The sequence below is a fragment of the Calidris pugnax genome, unplaced genomic scaffold (assembly GCF_001431845.1).
Source record: "Calidris pugnax isolate Ruff unplaced genomic scaffold, ASM143184v1 scaffold273, whole genome shotgun sequence".
NCBI classification, from domain to species: domain Eukaryota; kingdom Metazoa; phylum Chordata; class Aves; order Charadriiformes; family Scolopacidae; genus Calidris; species Calidris pugnax.
Genome location: NW_015094508.1, coordinates 4,872,614 through 4,894,788, shown reverse-complemented (window position 1 = coordinate 4,894,788; position 22,175 = coordinate 4,872,614). Strand labels below are relative to the sequence as shown.

At 37.3% G+C, this 22,175-nt stretch overlaps 1 protein-coding gene across 3 annotated transcripts in view; it reads left to right on the top strand.

Moving 5' to 3' along the window:
- LHFPL2 (lipoma HMGIC fusion partner-like 2) overlaps window positions 1-22,175 on the top strand; it is a 90,549-nt gene that overhangs the window by 11,406 nt on the left and 56,968 nt on the right. For 2 of the 3 annotated variants that reach the window (XM_014965123.1, XM_014965124.1), the window contains exon 2: window positions 15,669-15,721. The gene's annotated coding sequence lies outside the window, so the exon portion shown is untranslated. Of the gene's footprint in view, window positions 1-15,668; window positions 15,722-21,236; window positions 21,366-22,175 lie in introns of those variants that run through there. The other variant, XM_014965125.1, reaches the window with a different exon arrangement.

The following is a 22,175-nucleotide window of genomic DNA, read 5'->3' as shown; positions in this document are numbered from 1 at the left end:
GTGGTTACAGAGGATATACTTTTTCTTCATCTTCAAACAGTGCTTATTGGGCTATTCATTCTTTTTTGCTTTTCAGCAGTTTCTTGTCTTGGCATTCAGTTCTTTGAATATTCTCAATAACCAGGACTTTACCTTTCAACCAGTAACACCCTGGTGCTGTAATAAAGTCTTTGACCAAAAAGGCAGACCTAGAGTATTAGGGTTCTTGAATGTTAATCATTTAATTGTTCAGTGGTAGGTAGTTAGTAAGATTAGATAAGTTAAAGCTTTAAATGAAGCGAAATAAATTCACTACTAAGAATTTTGACTCCGATGCTGTGATAAACCTGACAGTCATAAATATTTTAGTGAAGAACCTACTTCTTGTAGCCTGACGTTCAACTTCAGTTTTAATTGAAAGTAAATTTTCCAAAAGCTCCGCAGAGCTCTGATTTTGAAGATGCAGAAAGAAGAAGAAGAGAAGGTTTCTATTTTCCTTGTTTGATAGTAGCAGCTGCCTCTGAATTTTCATTCTTTGTAGCTGATAATTGTAGGCAACACATTTTAACAAGCCCAATGTGATATGCATCTTAATATTGCTTGATAAAAACATGAAAAAAACAAGCAAGTGTGACTAAAGGCTATGTGAGAGTAAGTCCTTGGCGTCACAGGTTCCTGATCGCTGGTTGACATAATCCTTAATGTTGTCAAAGGAATGATTGAGGCAACCTAACTGACTAGGAAGAAGCTTCCCTGATAAGGCTTTGAAAACCATGTATGTATATTTTTGAAACTTGGTTGTAGAGTGAGCATGAAAGCATTATATATTATTTAGGAAGAAAATAATGTTGATGACTAGAGAAAATGAAGTAGCATTTAGTTAAATGGTCTTTGATTCTAGTCATTAAAAAAAATACTTGTTTTGGGAGCAAGATGCTTTTGATTGACTCTACAGGAGTCAGGCACAAAGGAGTCAGGAGTTAGGCACGAAGGTTTGAGAACCAAACTCAATAGTGATGTATGCTGTCATCTAAACCTGTTTGTTTTCATTAAAAGCAAACTGTTAAGGCTGTAGGAATAAAAAAGAACTCTTGTTATATATACTTTTAAAAGTATTTTTGCACTTGAGAACATGCTTTACAGATAATTATACATTTATTATGACATGGAACCTGATATAAAAAAATGTTGATTCACATTAATATCTCAGAAGAATGTTACATGTGCCCAGAAATAAACAGTACTTAATATTAGTGTCTGTGACTCTTTTTTAGTTCATTTACATTTAAGTTAATAATTAGGAATCTTTCGTCAGTGTACTTATGAGTATACTCCCCCTAAAACCACTGTGAAGTATTGTGAAGTATGTAAAGTATTTTTAGCAAGAATATACAATATTCAGAAGACAAAGAAAGGACAGGTACTGGTAACTGATTGAATTTTTTTAAGTAACATTTCCTGTAGATGACTTGCCATATGTGGAAACTGGAACACTGTATCTGGGTGCACAATCCTGAACTTTTTTTCCAGAAAAGAAGAAAACGTTGCAGAAACTTCAGTGTTTATTCTAGTCTATTGGCATCCTACTGGGTGTTCAGAGATTGTGAACTAATCTATTCTGTCTATGACTTTTGAAGATGCATATTTTCTTTCTGATAGTGGAAACTGTATTCCTGTTATGTGCAAGTCATATTTCTGGTGTCCATCCTCAATGCATGTTTATGTGTAAACCAAGGGTTTTGTCATACGGTTTTATTTTCTGCTGTGCTTCTGGATCACTGTCTATAACCCATTTCTTGCTTATGTCAAATATTTCTGATGAATCGAAGACTGAAAGTTATAAATCTCAACTCTCTGTGTTATGTTTTTGACCTTGATTCAGAATTTGGAAGACGAAAACAGATTTTAGGATCATAACAGTGGATGCCCTCAGAATTAAAAGGATGTTTAAGATTATTTGAGACTTGATATTATTTAAGACTCTATATAGAAGAACAGCAGTTCTGTTGGATTTCTGGTTAAAAAAAGCACTTGAGAAGTAATAGAAATGCCTTTATTTAATAGAGTAGTAACAAGCACAAAATAGTCCATTCTCAAAAGGCAAATCTAGAATAACTAGCCTTGCTGATGCTTATTTTATTGGACGGTATAATGAAAGTGGAACTATTGCTAAGCATTTGAAAAATTCCTTAGTATAAGTTGTAGAATAGGATTTCCTTCTGTGTTAAGTACCTGTCATCTTGTTTAGCTATGAAAAGCTGGATCAATTCAGCTTTGCACCTGAATTCTCCTTTGATCCCAATCCTCCTCTGATTTTTTTCCCCATATTATCTAGAGTATTGGTATAGAGTAAGATTAAGTTCCAAGCCATTGTCCCCTCCCCCTCCTGTAAAGTAAAAAACCACTATCTTATTTTTCCTTGGTTCCTGTTTTATTTTATTTCCTTAATTTGCTCTTTGTTGCTTGGTTCATCCCTCCTTATTTCATAGGAGGCATTAAATAGCTGTTATGATATTATATGAAGGTACGGAGGGACTCTAACAGGGATTTCTATCCCATCTCTATATGTTAAAATCAGTTTGGTGGCTGCATGTTATGGTGCTCTTTCTCCCTACCCCACTGCTGGAAACATGAGTGGATTAATCTAGCCCCAGATTGCTGTATGGAAACCCTTTGCTCTTAAGTCTAAAAAGTCAGTGAAGTCTGTGAATCGTTTTATGAAAATACTGGATTGAGTTTCAAGCTTCGAGTCCCTGCTGATACATTAAATTCTTCATGGTATTGGCAGGGAAGAAGCAGGGGACCTTTCTCTAGCTGGATAAATAGGAGAAGTGTCAACTCCAGATGCCTTGAGAGAGAGAGACTCCAGACAAGATTTTAGTACAATTGCAGAAGGACAAAGTGGAAGAGACCCGTGGGACTCCTACGTGTACTGAATTTCCTTTAGCCTTTTGGTCACACTAACAGAAAAAAACAACTATAGGAGGCTTTAAAGTATATATGTTTGTAGTCTTTTGAGTATAAATATGGCTGTGTTTGGTTGGGTTTTTTTAAAAATATGTGTATATGCCTATAGGTGTTTATGCATGCTCTAGTATTTTAGGAAACGGTATTGGCAAAGGGTACTTAAGCTAAAAAAAACTAGAAATACCTCTATTGCAGTGCCCATAGCACATGGGAGAAAAGTGAAGACTCTTCCTTGGGACATTTCCCAACACTGGAAGTAAGCAAACTCACATGGGACTGAAACATAACTCAGCAGCATGGACACTTCAGCATCAGCAGAGTTGGGTGTGCAGGAGGGAGTTTGGTTTGTTCATCTGCAGACAGTTAATGACTCGTCTAATTTTCCTTTACCCGCAGGGAGCCTTCAGTGATTCTTTACATTAAATACTTTTAAATGAAAGATTAAATCTTTAAGTCATTATTGTTTACATTTTGTTGATGGGTATGGTAATTATTTCTGCATAACCTGCCTACTTTTTTTGTATAAGTAAGGACATTTGTTATATTTTAAGCCTTAGCCAAACAATATTGCTTTTAATGTTAATAATTTTTAATGTTTTGGTGGCTTTAATTCAGATTTGATAGGAACCTTTCTTCCAAAGCACAATGCTGTCTGATCACGTTTTCCATTATAAACCCTCCCTTTGTGATATTCTTTAAGTTACATAATGAAATTGAAAATATATAATTATCATATGCAGTGGGTCCTCTTTGTGCCATCTGACTTATGGAATTGGAAGTCTTAATTAAGTAATGTCAGATAGCAATTTTGTCGAGCAGAATCCTTTTAGAACCCAACAGTGTCCTTTTTTTTCCTTAACTGTTTAGTTTCTTTTTACATAAAGTATAAATATTCTGGTTTTATTTCTTCTGCACTTTTTCTCCTTTTTCACTTCAGCAAGTCTCTCTCATTCTCATTCATGTTCTTCATCTTTTTCATCTGGGGTGACGCAGTGTTTCAGTGTATGGGACACATATGGGACTTTCCATGTTTAACCTGGTTTTCACTGTTGCCAGTACCAGTGTGGTGGGGGGGAAACAACTGAAAATAATGCTACTTCTTATTTTACAAATAAAGTGGTGTGGTTTGGTGTGATGGTTTTTTGGTTTGGTTTAGTTTTTTTTCTTGTTGGGGTTCTGTTGTTGTCCATGTTTCTAGTCTTAATGACTGTGGAGAAAAGTTTGAAAACACCTCTTACAATGTGAGGTAATCGCATAACTCTGGCATCCACAGTTTTAAGATATTACCAAGTATTGAGAAGTCCACAGTAACGTTGTAGGAGTTGGCAGCAGTATCTGGTTTCTTTGACTGAGTCATCAGTTTAGTGTGACTGAACTGAAATTTTGACCTTTCTTTGACATGCCCTCATAGATGACTAATTGTTACATCATTCTCAGAATTAAGTAAAATTAAAAGAAAAAAAATAGTGTCTTTCATCTACCCTGAGCCTTCTCTGTGAATTTCTTTCTCAATCACTGTAGGTAAGGTCACTCTTACATTTGTTATATATATAGGTCAAATGAAGGTCTGAGGTAATGTCATGAGGCCGTAAATAAAATAGTTGACCAGAGGTTCATTTAACCCGGTATCTGAAAATAGTCAGTGGTGTAAAGTACAGAGAAAATTTACGCTGATGCTTTCATAGTTTCCACTGCTCTGCATCTTGAGGGACTTACTGGGTCAAAGGATGCAGTTGTTGCATTTAATGGCTGTCAGTGGATCTTTCCTTCATTAACTTGTCCTGTTATTTCTTGAGCAATTTAGCATTCACAGCAAACTGGCAGATTTCCTCCACAAAACTGCATCTCGCGTGGAAAAAGTGCTTTCTTGAACCTAACATTCCCTAGGATGCTTTGATGCTGTCAGCACTTGTATTAGCAAATACAGTGAAGAGTTGTTATCTATTCTTCCTTTCTGTGCTTATCAGCATTTTATAGAGATCAAAAGAAAATACATCCTTATCACTTAAATGTGTGATCCATTCAAAAGATGCTGACTCTCATACTGGAATGTTCTCTCATAGCTGCAGAGCTCCATGACAAAACCCTGTATTTTCTGAGTTATTCTGTAGGCTTTTGCCACCTCTACCTAATTTTTAAAAGTTACCTGACAGGCCATAAAATGGATTTTGGCTCTCTGGGTGAACTACTGGGACGTGAAATGATGACCTTTAGGAAGAAAAAGGATTTTTGCTCTGCCTTTTTAGTTATAGTGGGTGACTTCTCAAGCATTTAATAATGATTTCCATCTGAAAGCGTCTTATTTTTTTATCTTACTTCGAAAAGAAACAAAAACATTCAGCAAAAAAAGCTTCTTAGACTCATGGTGCTTTCCCCTTGCACTTTGGAATACTATTACACATGCTTGTGATTATCCACTCTGCAAACAATTGTCAGAAAAATTCATCTGTTTTCCAAGTCCCACAGAAGAACAGATGTGGAATTAAGTTTCAAACAATGTACTCTTAATCACTTACATGTGGACACGAAACGAACTGGAGCTTAGTGGGAACTGATTGGATGCTTTGTTAGCCGAGCGTGGAGGGGAGAATTTGCATTTTTCTTAGGCTTCATTCTCTGAATGGTCCTTTAAAAACAGCACTAATAAATATAAAATAAAAGGGTCTGTTTCAGATATTTAACTCTTTCTTGAGAGCAAAAACCTCAGGGGACCATCTGAATGGAGCTGGGATATATTATGTGTATGAATGTGAAAAAGAGATTGTGTATATATGTGTAGTTTTCTTTCTTTATTTCAGAGCTCTTTTGAAGCTGTAAAGGATATTGGGGAGTAAAGTAGCTGCATATCATCTGTGTGCTTTCAAAAGCAATGATTTAAACCAGCCAGCTCTGCCTGTAAGAGATTTCACGTCAATGCTCAATTGCTGGAATACCATAAGAAAGCAATTATGTCAGAACACTTACTCATGTTGTGTTATAAACCTCAGCCTTCATTGGAAAAATCAGTAGTCCATACAACTACTTCAGAAAGCAAGTTTTGAGGGAGAAAAGGTTAGTATTTAGGGAGTATGGAACTTACAGCTTCAAACTTTACAGAATTATGATTTTGAATCAGTGCATTGGACAGTCAGCGAGAGTTAAGGAATTGTTGGATTCTTGTTCTTGGAACGAATTTCTTCATGATTGATAAGAAAGCTCATGGAAACAGGACGATTGGTATTTGTTCCCAGTGTGATTGCCCTCTCTCATATCTTTATAGGGCTTGAAAAATAGTGTCCACTAGTAGGAATTTTCAGTTGCTGCAGAATTGAAACTGAAGTTAAAATGTGTAGCTTATACGTATAAGATTATTTTCAGTTATTTGATCCAGTGTAGCCTGGAAATAATTTGCCTTCATGAACTTGCAAAAAAAGAGGGGAATGGGGAAGAACCTAACAAATTTGTTGCTTCTAAAATTTTGACAAACTTGATTAAGTAGACAAGATTATGTTGTGTCAGGGTTTTTAGTGGTTCCTTGGAAGTTTTAAAATTAGCCTTATTGTATTATATTGAAGGGTTAAGAGGGCTGTGAACTGAGCTGAAGGTAAGGCTTTTTTTTCTGGAAATTAATAGAGTTGCCCCCCAAACTTCAAGTGGGGCGTAAGGAAATTAGTAGTGATGCATTTTCCTTCCTTCCAACGAGTAGGAATGGCAGTCCTCCATCTCACTGCCTTCTTGGCTTTTCCTTAACTTCTCACTTTGCACATTCATAATTATGTTATTCTGGTAGCAAGCAAATTGCCAATGCCAATTAAAATGTTCATTGCTAATAAAATAGCAAAATACAATATTTTGAGAGATGGAGAGAACAGAAGGAACTTTCAGAAATGTTTGTTATGTTCCAGAGAGGTGTTGTCTCTTAGCTTGACTGCTGGAGAGATCTGTGAAGATTATAGCAGAGTTTATGTATTCTTTAAAAAAATCTTTCATATGGATTTCCTGAGGCTGTTTTGCTTGTGCTCTGTGAAGTGACCAATTTCTTCCTTTTCTTTTTTTTGGGGGAGGTCATCTTGACCTTAGTTTTTCATGTTTTGTTTCAAAATAACCTTCTTTCATGGATATTACTTTGTTTATACACTTTGCAAAAGAAAAAAAGAGATAATAATATTCAAAATAAACATCTTTATACCCCTATGTCTTGTTTTTTAGCCTTTGTCTAGAATGACATAAATGGCTAAGTATTTCATGTTCTTTAAACATAACTTTGTGAATGTAGTTGCTGTAGATATCTTTTGCTTGATCAAGACTTTTAATAAATGCAGTTGTCTGCAACCTTTAATAACCAAAAGCATGGGATACAACCAGTAGTTCTGTAAGGGGCTGGTAAAGCTTAAATAAGAAACTGCATTTTTTAAGATTAATACTTTGAGAGTATTTTAAATGGACTTAGAACGCATGTCTTCATTTTAGCTGTGGGTCTTGGGATGGCTTTAAGCTATTAAATACATACTTTCTGAGAGGTGACTGGAAGATATGCTAACCTACTCTAAAAATATACAGTTCTTTGGGTGAGATGACCCTAGTAAGGGAGTTTGTTCCCTTTTTATTGCAGGCAATCAGGTTGTATGTGATTCCTTTCATCATGTCATCTGCCTCTGACTTAAAGCTAGGAAGGTTTCTTGCGTCTGCTTCTGTTGGGTTTGACTGACATGGAGTTAATTTTCCCCATAGCAGCCCTTGTAAGTGCTGGTTTCTGTATCGGTAGCTAGAAAGGTATTGATAACACACTGGTATTTTGGCTGCAGTGCTCCAGCCGCATCAGGGCTCTCTCTCCAACATTCCCACCTCACTAGTAGGATGGGGGTAGGCAACACCTTTGGAGAGGACATAGCCCAAACTGACCAAAGGGATATTCCATACCGTATGACATCTGCTTAACAATAAAAGCTAAGAGAAAGCAGGGCCAAGGGAGGGCATTCATTACCACAACATATGCGTAGTGAAGCCCTATTATCTGGGAAGAGGCTGGACATTACCTTCTGATGAGAAGTAGAGAATAAATCTTTTTTATTCCCTTTTCCTCCTCACATGGCCTTTGCTTTGGCTTTTTAAACTGCCTTTATCTTGACCACCGAGTTTTTTTTGCATCCTAATTTCTCCTTGCCCTGCTCTGCTAAGGAGGGGCATGATAGAGCAGCTTGGTGCACACCAGGCATCTAGCCAAGGTCAACCCACCACACTGGTTTTTGTTGTTGAAAGGCTGTTGCAGAATCTTGCTCTTTCAAATGGCTTAGAAATCATCGCTTAACGTGCATCTTAGGTGTATTCACAGTCAATTCAGTTATTTTATTCCTGCTGCAATGTTGGCTTTTAATTTAAATATCTCATCTTTCTCCTTCCTAATTAGCTGCCTACAGTAACTGTAGGAAACAATTATACTTCATTTTTGTCACCAATTTTTTAGGCTAAAGAAGGCAAGACCTAATATAATTTCTTAGCTCGCTACCCATGGTCAGTACAGTATTCCTTCCATGTTTCTAATCCAACTTTGATTTCTTCCCCTGCCCCTCACATACAGATAATAAGAATTCTTTATAGTGTTCAAAGAAAGACCTCACTGGAGTCTTTAGTAATACTGTCCTCTAGCCTAATCATAAGTTTTTTGATATATTCTAAGATTATACTGGCATTCATCACTCCCGTGTCATGTTAGAGGTATTACCCAACAGGCTCAAGGTCAGTTATGGGATGCTCCGGAAGGTCGTCTCTTCTTGGAGCAATATATGCATATTCTCTAGGAATTCAAGCCACCAGTAAACTTTAGAATTCCATGAATCTGGTGGAGAATGCCACTTGAGCTGTAAGATACTTTTTTTTTTTCCCCTAATTCATTGCTCTTATTTAGAAAATCATTGTTTAATGGGAAAGTTCAGTTGGTTTTTTTAAAAGTTATTAACTGAGCCCAAGTTAAGTGAGCTGATTCATATCACCATCTCAGTTTCTCAACGGGAGACATGAGGAAAGCAAGTTGTTGATAAAAGTCAATGGAAAAGACATCAAAGAATTTAAGAACTTTTTCCATTGAACGTAAAAGTTAGGGTCAGGGAAACACCCTCTCATGAGTTTCAGTAAAGAATTTCAGGGTGTTGTCTTACAATTACCATACACTTTCTTGCATATTGGATATCTACCTTTGGGAATGTCAAGCTTAATCAGTGATAGCAAGTAAGCAATAAGGAAGCCCAAGAATACATATCCAAGGGAAACATGTCGGGCTAAAATTTATGTTCAATTATTTAGAGTTAGAATTATCCAGGTTGGAAGGAAGCACTGAAGGCAACGATCAGTTTTACCCTCAGATGGGAAAGATGGGGGAAAAAAAAGCTGGGTAGTCTTCTTAACTCCACCACCAATTCCTTTTGGAATTGACTCCTTCATGGATTGTTCTGCAAGCTTGTTGTTTGAATCTGAAATTGGCCTATGACACTTCTGTTCAGCCTTACAAGTACCTTTGTATAGAAAATGTTAAAGGAAACAATCAGTATGTCTTTTTAAAGAATTAATTTGGCATAATCTTGAAAGGGAAAAGTAAAGCAGAAAATGAGATCTCTTTTGACCCTCTGAATCAGGAGACCTTTTTAGATGTGATTCTCTTTGTGTGTACATCCATATGTGGAGACAGTCTTTCACAACTTTCTTTTAGGTAGTAAAAAGAATAGTAGAAATCTAGAAAAAATAAAATGTTATCACTGGGATATCTTGTCAAGAAGTTGCATCTCAGTTTTACTGAGAAATGTATTTTAAAGAATAGTTTAAATAATTTTTAGAGGAATGCAAAGAATAATTAGTACTTCTTACAAAGTGTGCTAGTCTTCAAAGATTATATTAGTGGCTTCAGGAAAAGCTAAGTCCAGATGTTTTATTTCTTGTATTACCAGGACATTTTCTGAAAAGAAGATCCTCTCTAGCAGTATTTAAGCAAATTGACTCCAGAGAAAGCTTAAAATGACAAAAATTAAAAAGGCAAAGTAAAGCTGCTTTGTGGTAAACAAAACCACAGTTAACATATTTCTTAGTTGCTGTTCAGTTCCCACCATCCCCGGGGCTAGCTAATTCTTCCATCTGCAAACCGAATATAGTTTTTAACTCTTACCAAGCAACGGCTGGCTCATTTCCCCTTCCTTGGGTTAGCATCAAAGGAGCAGCTCTTCATGGGCTTGTAGGCTCCCATTGGAAAAGCAGGCTGGATGGGGATGGCTCAGGACTTTCAGAGTTCTGTAGAAACTGCAGGATGTTCTCCAGAACAGGAAAAACTGGGCAAATAAGACCTTAAGTAAGGGTTTTCATTTCCATAACATGATTTTACTGAAACACTCAGGACAGACACACAGAATGTTGCTCAGGGTCTCATCTCTATTTTAATTTTTCTTTATTTTGGGTTTTGGGTTGTTTTTTTTTTTTACAGGACTGAAAATCAGTTTGGACACTTGAGCTGGAGAAGAGATGAAAATAAACAAGCTGATGGGTGCTAAGCAGTATTTTTAGCTTTGAATTAAGATCTTGAGTACACGATAGCCCTATTGGTTAGACAATCTTCAGATGGACTATTTTCAGTAGAATGAACTTTGCTTTGAGGTCAGATTGAATGGCCTAAGTTTTAGATTGTGTCACTTACCAAAATCATTGCATGAATCACTGAAGTGTTTCATGATTAAAAAACAGCTTTTCTCACAGGTAGTACGTGTATGCTTTAATTCGGTAACCTACTTTTTATATGGGCTTTTTTATTGCATCGATGAAGATGAAAGCTGTGAGGAAGGCATGGAAATTAGGCCAATATAGAATATATGCTGAAGGTAAACAATGTTGTTTTCCTGACATCATAGAGGAGTTTGAAATTGTATTTTTAGGACTCTTAACAGCTTGTTTGTGTCTTAGTAAGTCAGCCCCTAGTTCTGTGTTTGGTTGCTTTGTTAGATATCTTGCTGTAAATGTAAAGGAAGCTGAATGTTAAAACAAGTCTGCTTTTCTTTGTGGGGAGGGGATGGGAGGATTGTGCTTAAGGCATTTTTTTCTTAAGTTTGAAACCACAAAACAAACAGGTTCCTAATTCTGTTGTGGTACAGGAGTGCTGGAAGACACAGAAATTGTACAAGGCGATTTGGACATTTTAACGATCTACAGATTTGTAGTAGTCACAGCTTGTGTCACTAGGATGATACTCTGAATATAACTTTGGCCTGAGAAGTGGGTGTTGGATTGAAAACAAAACAAACCCCACAGCTGCTGGTTTGAAGAGTGTGTGTGTCTGTGTGAGATAATGTCTTTTTTTTTTTTCCAGACTGTCATGATGGGAATACTCTTAGAGCCTTCTGCAGCAGGCTCAGGTTGTCTACTGATTAAATAAAACAGTGCATTAATTGCTTACGCCTTAGCAAAACTCCATCGTTGCCATCTCTGGGCCTTCAGGAAAAGATAACTGAGCTGTCTCTTTTGGAGTCGTTCTGTTCCACTTCTGCCAGCAGACGGCTTTATTTGTAAACTTACCGTTTTGCAGGCCACAGTGTGGTAATCTGGGGGCAATAATTCGGATGCTAATAATACTCACCAGAAATTGTTATTTATTAAGCCAGCTGACATTTAGGAAGAAGAATAGCCTGCCAAGAGCTTGCCAAGTGATTTTTAGCTGATTGCTGAGGAGCCTGCTGCTGGTTAGAGCGTTGAATGAGTGTCCCAAGGCCAGGGCCGTCAGTGCCTCTGGGGCACCAAGGGACCTTGGCCTCCCCCGGATCCTGACTGCACTCCTGCCTGTGGCCCAGGAGCCTGCTTCATCCCAGACTGGGGCCATCAATCCAGCAGCGTTGGAGCTGTGTTACTTGTGTCCCTGTTCCCATCCCAGCTCCAACGGGGTGGACCATCCATGTGCAGGCAGCCCTCTAAGTCACTTCTTCTCTGGTCCCTCTTGGTGGTGGCCAAACTGCAGCCCCCTAGAGCAGCTTTATGGCCAGAACGGAGCCAAGGAACGTTTTTAGTGACTGTGGATGTTCTTGCTGGAGATACTGCCGTAAAGCTGCTGGGTTTGTCTGCCTTGGGCTGGTGGAGGTGGTGGGTTGTATGGAGCAAGACCAAAGCCCTGGCTGTGGCGTAACTCATGGTGCTGCTGTGGGAGAGTGACTCACCTTTTTGCTTTGCTCACCCTGTGACACAGAGATACGACTCAAGAAGCACGGTGAAGAGTCAACTCAAGTGCTTTTACGCAGCCTTCAGAGTAAACAATTTATGCCCTTTTGCCCTCATGGGTAACATTAAAGATGAGAGCTCCCATTGATTTCAGTGAATGGGGGATCAGCCTACTGGCTAATGTTCCATATTACTAACTTCAAATAAAGTTTTATGCTTAGTAAAATAAACCCTAGAAGACAAAATTCATTTTACAGGATAACATAACTAAAAATAAATTTGCATACGTTTTACTTCAGTTAGTAATGACTGGCTTATTGAACAAATATGGTAGTTGGATTCACTTATCACTCAGGTGCTTATTGTATTAGGTAACAAGCTAAGAGGGATCTTTTAATTCACAGTGCAGGTCGCTTAATGCTTCTGTATTTATCCTGTTTAGTTTTGTGGGAATTCCTAGGATTATAAAAATGCAATATTTGGTTTAAACATTTTAATGATGTGTAAAACTACGCTGTACTTCTTTCTTGGTTAAGGTGGTGCAGTGGGAAAAGAGGAATTAAGAGCAGGGATCAGCAGTGTATTAGAAGTACATCTGGCTTTTATTAGGTGTAAACTTCAAGGCAGGTGCAATTGGGTGAAATATTTTATGTAATGTAAAAAAGTGAGAATTTTTTTGTTCTCATTGAAATAGCTGGCAAATTATGTTGCTCTGTATGGAATGCTCTTCTGAATTTGCCTTAAATTACATACATATTGTTATGTAGCATGATCATGTAGGTTTAAAAGATAAGGTAGATAATGCAAAAAGCAAAATTGGAAATTTTTTTCTTTTGTAGGTTTGAGTGAAACAGAGAAGAATCAGCCTCAGTAAAAATGTTTAAAAGTCTATCGTATATCTCAAGCTGTTAGTTTCCTATGGTGTTTAGCATTGTAATTAATTTAGAGGTGTTTTTTTTAACCTGCTAGCAGTGTATCTCTTAAGAAAATACTTTCTCCTTTTTGTTTTGCTGTTATTTCTGACTGTAGCCTTAATGACGCCTATGAAACAGTATGTGGTTTTTTTTATTTTATACTGTTGTACATTGATAGCAAAAGACAAAGAAGCCATTGAATGCATTATTTCTATTCATAGTGACATAATTGGTCATACAAACCTTCCTGAAGTAAGTAAATATTTCTTTGATTTGGATACTTCTTGTTATATAATACATGGAAGTATCGCACAGTAGTATATCTGAAGAAAAAGCTACTTGAAAGGGATGTTTTAAGATACAGCGGATATATCTGTGTTCTTTTTTTATTTTATTTTTGCTGGGGAGCCTAAGTATACCCAATTCCTTTTGTGTACAAAGCCAGGCTATGTGACAAGGGGATGTTATCAAACCAACTGTGTTCCCTTAACAGTGTCCAGCCTGTTTGCTTCTCCTGTTGACTGTAAATGAAAGTTTAAATCAATGACTTTCCTTGGTATGGACACTTTCTCCCTGGATTGTGCTGAAGCATTTCTCCTTTACAAATGAGAAATGAGCTAAAAATTAAGAATGGAATATTTTATTCTCTTTATTCTTCTCTTTTTTTTTTTTTGGAGGAGGGGGAGGGCTGGGGGTGGGTGTGTTGATGCAGAGAAAATTACAGCCAGTTGAGTTGATGGAAGAAATGGATTTTCTGTATTTTTGCCAACTGTTGTAGAAATCCATCTGAGCTATTGCAAAATCTGTGAGAAAGAGTGAGAGCATACATGTGTTTTTCTCATCCTGATTTGTTTGGGAGGATTTGGGTTTCATTTTGGCTGTCTGCGGCATAAGGAAAGTGCACACAGGCCTGTGTGGTGATGGGGCGGTGGAAGGCATGTGGAGTTTCTTTTTGTTAACTTTGTCACAAATGGTGTGGCAAAAAGAGCCTTTCTTTTTAATATAATACTTGATCTCCTCCTCTTTTTTTTTTTTTTTTTTTTTTTTTTTTTTTTTTTTTTTTTTTTTTTTTTTTTTTTTTTTAATATTTCTTGTGTGTGTATGAGGGAGATCATTGCTGTGTCTTTGGCGGGTGGATGGATCTGTGAGATCTGAAGGCTCTTCTACAGCCTCCTTGATGGGCTGATCCTGTCTCACCCTGCCCTTACTGCTTCTCTTTCTTAGGGACACAGACTTCAGGCAAGGAAATTTTCCTTAAAAGCACCACTTAATTCTAATTGTCCAAGCAATCCATCATTTTCACATACTTAAAATTGAGCATGCATTTTGAGCAAGTGTGCTTGAGTCTAAAAGAAAACAATTTGGCCTTTTTTCTTTATGAAACATAGTCTCTTGTCTCTGCTAACACTGCAGTATTTTCATCATCATATTAACTGCTTTTGAGACAGAAGAGAAAAGCTGGAGTAATCACAGCTACTTAGACCAGTCTGGTTTTGTTTTTTTTTTCTAGAGGAATATTCTATGTGCCAGGAATTCAGAGGCCATTTTAAGCCATGCTTGACTTTCCAGTGTTCCCAATGTGTTTTCATCTGTCCTCAGCAGCACGCTTTATTAGGAGTTCTGCACCAATTTTTCTGTTGTTAAACCATCTTCACCAAGACCAAATTGCTTCTCTTCATTAGAGCCTACTGACTTTCCAACTCATTTTGTTCTTTTATGTAAAGGGAGGTTTTTCATATAGCCGGTCCTAATGTATGTATAAAAATGCAGAATTTGTTATTATTGTGGGAAATCCTGTAGTTCTGCATCACTAAATCGGTCTTACCAGTCTTACCATTATCACCTTTTTTTTTTAACTTTTTGGTATTGGTGATCCCAAATGGGATGTGGTAGTGCATACATGTATTCCTCAAGTTCTGGCTAAAGGCAAATGGTTGCTTATTAGGAGGAGGCTTACCTGTAGATACTCCCCAGGATATTTTTGGCCTCCCTTGCTGGTCGGGCTCACTGCTGGCTCATGTTTAGCCCACTGTTTGCCCAGACCCCCAGCTCCATTTCAGAGAGCTGCACCCTGGGTAGTCAGTGCCAGCATGTCCAATGGGTTAGCCCAACTCAGGCACAGGACTTAATCTTTGTCTTTGCTGAATTCCATGAAATATGTGTGTCGCATGGGAGAAGAGGTTTGGAGGTGCTTGTGGGGTGAACATTCTATGGTAATTCAGGTTTTTATTCCAGTGGTTTAGGAACTTTTGGGAGTTTGTCCTAAGCAATACCTGATTTTAAATTGTTGTTATAAATCGGAATAGAATATGCAAATAATTTAAAATGTGTTTTCAAATCTTGGCACACTTTATTAGTGAAATAGAGGAAGAGAAAAAGATGCAATTTTGTGCATGCTTAGCAGTTTATGCATTTCTTCTTCACATCACATATGCTTATTTTTCTTAGCTCCTTAGAGATTGGAGTGATGTCTAGAATGCCGCATTTCTAGCAAAGCAGAAGTGTCCTGGTAGTGAAATGTTACCCATGTTCATATAATCTCTTACAAGTAGAGTTGTACCATTCCAGCCACCAATGCTAATAGTAAATATTGTTTTAATGTTTTTGACTCTGTACCTTTCTTACATTTTATGTCAATTATTTCTCTAGGTATTGCCAGGCATCTGAAGTGATTGACCAAGACCTAAGGACTTGGAACAGTGGTGAGTAAATGAAATTCAGTTTATATTATCTGGTATTTTCACATGCTGTCTGACTTTGAAGTTTGACTGCTGTTTGAGGGATGGAGGATGTGCAGTAGGTTATGCCTTTTGAGTATTTTCTTCTGAGCACCAAGGTGCTGTTCAGAGCATTCATCTGACTTTTTTAACCAGAGGTTTTAAGGAGGTGAAGAGGAGGTAGTCTCAGTGACTACTTTTCATAAGTGAAACTTCCTTCCCACCGCCACCTTGACTTAGAAAATAGTGAACTTAAAGTATTTCAAGCAGAATAGTTCAAGCTATCCTTGTTGAAGCAGTAACAGACACTGTGACTCATTGTATCAAATGAAGGATGCCTGAATCCAGACTTCTCAGAATCGCACTAGTGTATACATTAAGCAGTTATAAAATCAGATATCATTCTAGAATACATGCAAACCTAAGGTAAATTAATGAGTTACTGCAAGCTGAAGTTTTTATTTCTTTAAGCTTCCAAGCTAATGCCTATGGTTCTTAGCTCATGCAAACTGTGGTGTGCTTTATAAAAGTTAGATCATTTGGTTGATCCCTTGCGCCCTGCTCATTGCTGATTATTTGCATCCTATGTGCCAATTATGTACTTTTTTTGACAAGAGAAGAATGCAGGAAGACTCTAAGGAAGGACTTTAAAAATTTCAAATACTTTTTAAAGTGAATTTTGCTTAGTAATGCATTTATAAATATATTATTTGCACTTCTCTGTCTGTAGGTGTAGGCTGGCAAAGAGAGCCTCACAAATGCAGAGATAAACTCAACAACTATTAATTGTACTTAATAGTAGTAATAATAATAGTAGTAACTGTCCGCTAATAATACTAGTAATAACTACTACTTTCAAAAAGCAACTGTGGTTCCTTGTCAATAGATAGTTATTTGGACTAATGTAACATTTCTGCTTCTCTGGTTTCCATAGCAGAGTCAGTTTATGTGAAATATTTTGTGTTTATGGGATTTTGTTTAGTTACAGTGCTGTTGGCAGCAAATGTAAGTTTTTAGCAGCAATGCATTTGGTTGCATGTACTGTTGAATTTGGTCACCAAGAACCAAATGCAATACAGCGAGAAATTCTTGCCATGTTTTTGTCTTCTTTTTTGCTTTAATGACCTCTGAAAATGTTGTTTATATAGTACTTAAATTTTAGAAATACCATTAAGTTGAAAATTTGAAGGAATTTATCAGCTTAGAACATTTACCTCCGTGTATCACAGAATCACAGAATCTTAGTGGTTGGAAGGGACCTCTGAGATCATCGAGTCCAACCACAAAAAAAAAAATTAAAAAAAAATTTCTATATTTACTATCTCCTTTCTATTTCTGTTTGTATTTTATCACAAAAAGCAAATAAGTGAATTTTAAGGGAATTTTTCAGTTGATTTCATGTAGTTTCTTTTTGCCTACTGTTTATTTACCCCTATTTATCTCCAACCCCTGATGATTCTCAGGACTAAACTACTGTATTTGTGGTGTTATCAGTGCAAAAGTGGCATGAATTGATAGTTCCCGTGCACTTCCCATCCACTTTATTCCTCCTCCTTGGTAAGAATGAAACTTGTTCTTTCCTGCTCCTCTAAGTGCTTGCCAGGGCATTCAAGAGTCCTCAAAAATAGGTGGTATGTTTCTTGGTATTTAAATTGGTTCATTTCATTGGTTCCTCTAGAATAAAGATCCTTGCCTGCTTTTAATGTGTTCAGTTACCTAGGATATTTTTTGTCATGGTGGGTACCAGAAAGACCCAAACGACATTCAAGTTCCCACAGAAAAATCCATCCTTTGTCTTTGCCCTCAAGTGTATACTTAATAGGAGCCATATTAAATTTCAGGAGAACTGTGCAAGAAGGAATTCAAACCAGATTGAACCTCATCAACCTGTCTTGTCCTTGCTGAGATATCTACATGTATATGGATTTATGTGGCTTAATTTTCATATGTGCCAGTGTGACACATTTATTCATGCTCTGTGTAAGATAGGTGTTGTACAACATGCGTGTGGCACTACATTGAAACAGATGTATTAACCCAACAGGTATCACTCTAGTGCATGTACTATGTGATCCCACAAAAAGCTGAAACTATTGTGAAATTTCCTTATGAGTCTACGGTGCACAATTCTGGTCTGTGCCTCTTCACGTGTAGGATCTGATGATACCATATGCCTGGTGTTCAGAAGTTGCTCGTCCCAAAAATTCTGAGAATAAAACCTATCATTCTGACAAGCTAAACACACCTATGTTTAAGGGAAATTTAAAGAAAATAGACTCAGTGTTTTTAAAAGTAACAGTAAAACTTACTTATGGCTGCTGCTTGTTGATGACTCAAGTGTGTTTAAAAGTAGTCTTATAAACAACTTAATAATTCATGTGAAGCAACTTCTAGTTTTTTAGGGATTTAGTTGCATGACTTCAAACTGAAATCATTTCCTTCTTTACAGAGTGCTGATGTTATTTACTGATTAATATGGTGGCTGTTCTGGTGGGATGCTCTTATATAAGGCCCAGATTCACTAGAGAATGAGAAGATATGCATAAGGGCTACTGAAATACAGTTAAAATGCTATTTGTTTAGAAACAAAAGACATGTTTGAGAGTTTTGTTGAACAGGGAAAAAGCTGAAGCACCAGCTTTTGCTGAACTGGAACCTTGGTCATATTACAAATTACAGTGAGATACCATATCAGACTTTCACAGCAGTTGCTGGGACTGACAACTGAACAGTGTACTGCATGGTGCTCTGTCTGATGTTGTACATCAGTGTACATCATATGTCTGTGACGTACATAGACATACGTATGTCACTGACAGTGTACATCATGTATAGTGTACATCACAGACAGTTCATATAGGTTTGTCTAACAACAAATACAGTTATTTGTTCTTTCAAGTTTGAATCTCTTTAAGAAGTTGCCTGTTAAGAAATAAAGAGACTTCTTTTTAATTTAAAATTGCTTCTTGGGTAGTGTTACAGATAACATGCTCTGTTTTATAGTAATGTGCCTCAGACCAGTTAAGAGGGCAGCCCTGTAATGCTTAGCAACGTAACAAAAACACTAGCACATGCATTAACAACATGAAGCAAACTTAAACAACGACTTGAGCAACTGTCAGCAGCATTGGTGGGAACCCAATGTACAGGCTTAAGTATAGTGGTGATGGTAAAATTGCACAGTTAATAAGATTAGCTCTATGCAGATCTAATATGTTGAAAGAAAATGGAAAATATAACTTTTCCTTCATAATAAAGTATGTAAATAATATAGTTTCTCTCCAGATGTGCTAATGAGCACAGCAAAGGCCGAGTTGAGTTTTCTTCATAGGCATTGCATGAGTTGTCTTGGGGAAACATTTGAAAACAAGTAAGCACTTAAATCCATAAAAATCTTCAGTTCCAATAAAATAATTAATAAAATAGTAACTGGAAGTAAGCAATAAACAATTGAGAGAAAAATTTAAAGGATAAAATTGCCTTCTGATAAGCTTTTATTGAAATCTTTGATATTTTGCTTACCCTTTCCTCTTCTTTTTCTCCACAAGGTTACCATTTAATTATAGGAGCATTCACATACTCACTGACTTATGTGTATGTTCCTTTTGTTGCAATATGAGTAGGATACAGGCTTATAATTCCTCTTCTGATAAACGTGAAAAAGAGACTCTGAAATTGCATTAGGCAACAAAGCACCAGTTTTAATATGTAAAATTAAAATAATATTAATCAGGAATTGACTGCGTAGTGCAGGGGTGCTAAGCTCCTTCCAGGACCTGCACATCATAGCTAGTGGTAGTCTGTGCTCCAGTGAGATGCCTCAGTAGAGGTCAGATGCTGCAATAGATGCTGGTGTTGGACATCTCTGGCAGGCGGTGGGTGTTTAATGTGGTTGGGGAATGTTAACCTGGGGACTCTGATGGTTGGTAGTGAGATTATTCTTTGAGGATTTGGAGGTTTGATCCCCTCTTTTAATAGCTGAAGTTTCACCAGCCACTTAGTATTTTTGGCACTGGTTGATACGTAGATGCAGTTCTTGGACCATGGACTTTTGGTATCCCAGCTACTCTGGAACCTGCTGGCTGATGTGACAAATATTCTTCTGTGCTACATGAAAATAAATGTTTTGACCAGCCAGTCTGGTTCCTTTTCAGGTAATAATAGTTACCTAGCTTTCCTGCATAGAGTCCTGGTTGGTACTGGAGGATAAGGATTGTGCTTCTGCCTTTCAAAACAACTGGGAGAAACCAAGGTGAAGGAAAGCAAGCAGAATGCTTTCTGAAGGTCTTTCCTCATGTCATGGTAACCTGCAGAGAAAGGAAAGCCATGGTTTGCTGAAGGTGTTCTAGCTGTCATCTTACATATGTGCTGAACTTTGTCTGCCTCATGACAGTGCTTTCTGACTTCAGGAGTTTTGTTCTAGGTTTCTGATGAAACCCAAAATAGAAAAATTGGTAATAGTATTGGGGTGACTAAAAGGTCCCTGTATGTTAATCCCATGTAGTTCAGAGCAGAATACATATGGGGACAGGGAGTTGATTTGGGGATTTTATGTTTAGTTTGGGATATATGGTTTTGTTAATATCAGTACGGTTTTGTACTATGTACATAACAGCACAGAGGCAGGGTGTTTTTACCTCTGGAATCCAGAAATAGAACAGCAGGCAGTGTTTCTTTGGTTTTTGTTTGGGTTTTTTTTGACAGTTAGAGTCAATAGGAAGATACAGATTTCCACTGCTTTTCCTTTCTGAGCAACCTCTTTTATGTCTTTGTGCTTTGCCTTTTTTTTTTCTTTTTCATATAATGTATCTTTGCTTACTCCTTTTGAGAACCTCAAAATGGTTTTAAAGCACTAATTCAAAATTATACCCTGCTTCTATTTAATACAAAGAAAAACAGCATTGGACATTTTTTCACTTTCTTTCCTTTTGTCTTTCATCAGAGGGAAAAGAGGACGAGTTACTGAGTCAGGAATATATTAAGGTTTGGAGTTCTTTCCTTGGAAAGGCAGTGAGAAATTTCAGATGCTGTAAACCGCGTTGAACTGATAATTTGCTTATGGAGCAACAAATACAATGGCTAATTTTAATTTTGTTATTTCTGGAACCTAGTGCAGTTCTTGACATGGAGATGCCACGCCAGAAGCAGTGAGTAAATAGCAATTGCAGCCATAAGAAAAAGTGTAGCATAGTGGATAAAGCTGCCTGTCCTGACTCGTGCATTCAGTTTCAGCCTTTGTTATTAATCTGCTAAGTGATATTAGGAAAGTTAATTCATTTCTTACTCTTTTTGTGTTTAGATTGCAAGGCTTTTTGGATGTCCAAGATATTGGACATCATTTCATCTCACTGTGCTTTGGTGCTTGTGGGATCCTTCGGTTGCTATAGCATTAGTATTTTCACTTGCAGAGTTTCTCTCATGCTGTGATATTAACTTGCAGGGACTCACTGTGTGCCAGGGAATCCTGAAGACACTTGAATATTCACTGTGCAAGAAGAAAGCTAGTAGTACTATACAGAGCATGGTTTAATGTTGCATCTGGTCTTGCGCAACTGCAGGCTGATGCCAAAAAGGGCAGTACCGCTTCAGCCTGTTCTTCCCTTCTCTCACGTCAGCCCCCAGTCCCAAGGTGAGTTCAAGGTAAGCAGCTAATTCAATAAAAAACCTTCCCTGCCTGAGAAGGAAAACTACATCAGATGACTACGCTGGCCTGGCTTGTCCTGTGGCTGTGAGAAATTACTAGATGTAACACAAGAGACAAAGAGGGAATAAGCAGCTGGAAGTAGGTGGGGAAAGTAGTACTGTTTCTTTCAGCAGCAGGTAATAAATACACCAGATGAGACAGCATCTAAAACCTCAGCTTATTAAGAGCTGCATTTTACAACCAGATTTTGAACCTATCAGAAGAGTGGCTTGCAATGCGTGTGACAGCCCAACTTCAATTCTGCTGATGGCAGTTGCTGCTGTTGCATATTCTTCACTGGAAGTATTTTTTTCTAGTGTAGTTTTATAATTGGTTTTTCTGAAGTAGCAATCATCTTTGTGATCCACATTACAATTTTAAGGGATATTTCTGATGCCTAAATATAACTTTGATTGCATTTATTTTTAATTTAAATTGAAGTCCACTTAATCTTGCAAATTGAGCTGACAGAAGCTGCTCTTGATGTGATATATTCTGCAGACCTTCTATTCATAATTTTCCCTTTAACTTTGTCAAGAAACTTCCTTCTTGTTTGAGAATTACTTCTGTAATTAGAGTTGACTCTTTGAAGGGCATTTTTCACCCACTGCCCTTTCTCTTTAAGAATGTATGCACCAGATTAGACTGGTTTCTTTGACCTTGCTTTGTGAGCCTCGTGTAATAAGATCTTGTGTTGAAGGACCTATCTTTTCTTTCCCGCTCACCCTAAATGTCCATGAAATAAAGAGGGGTGAG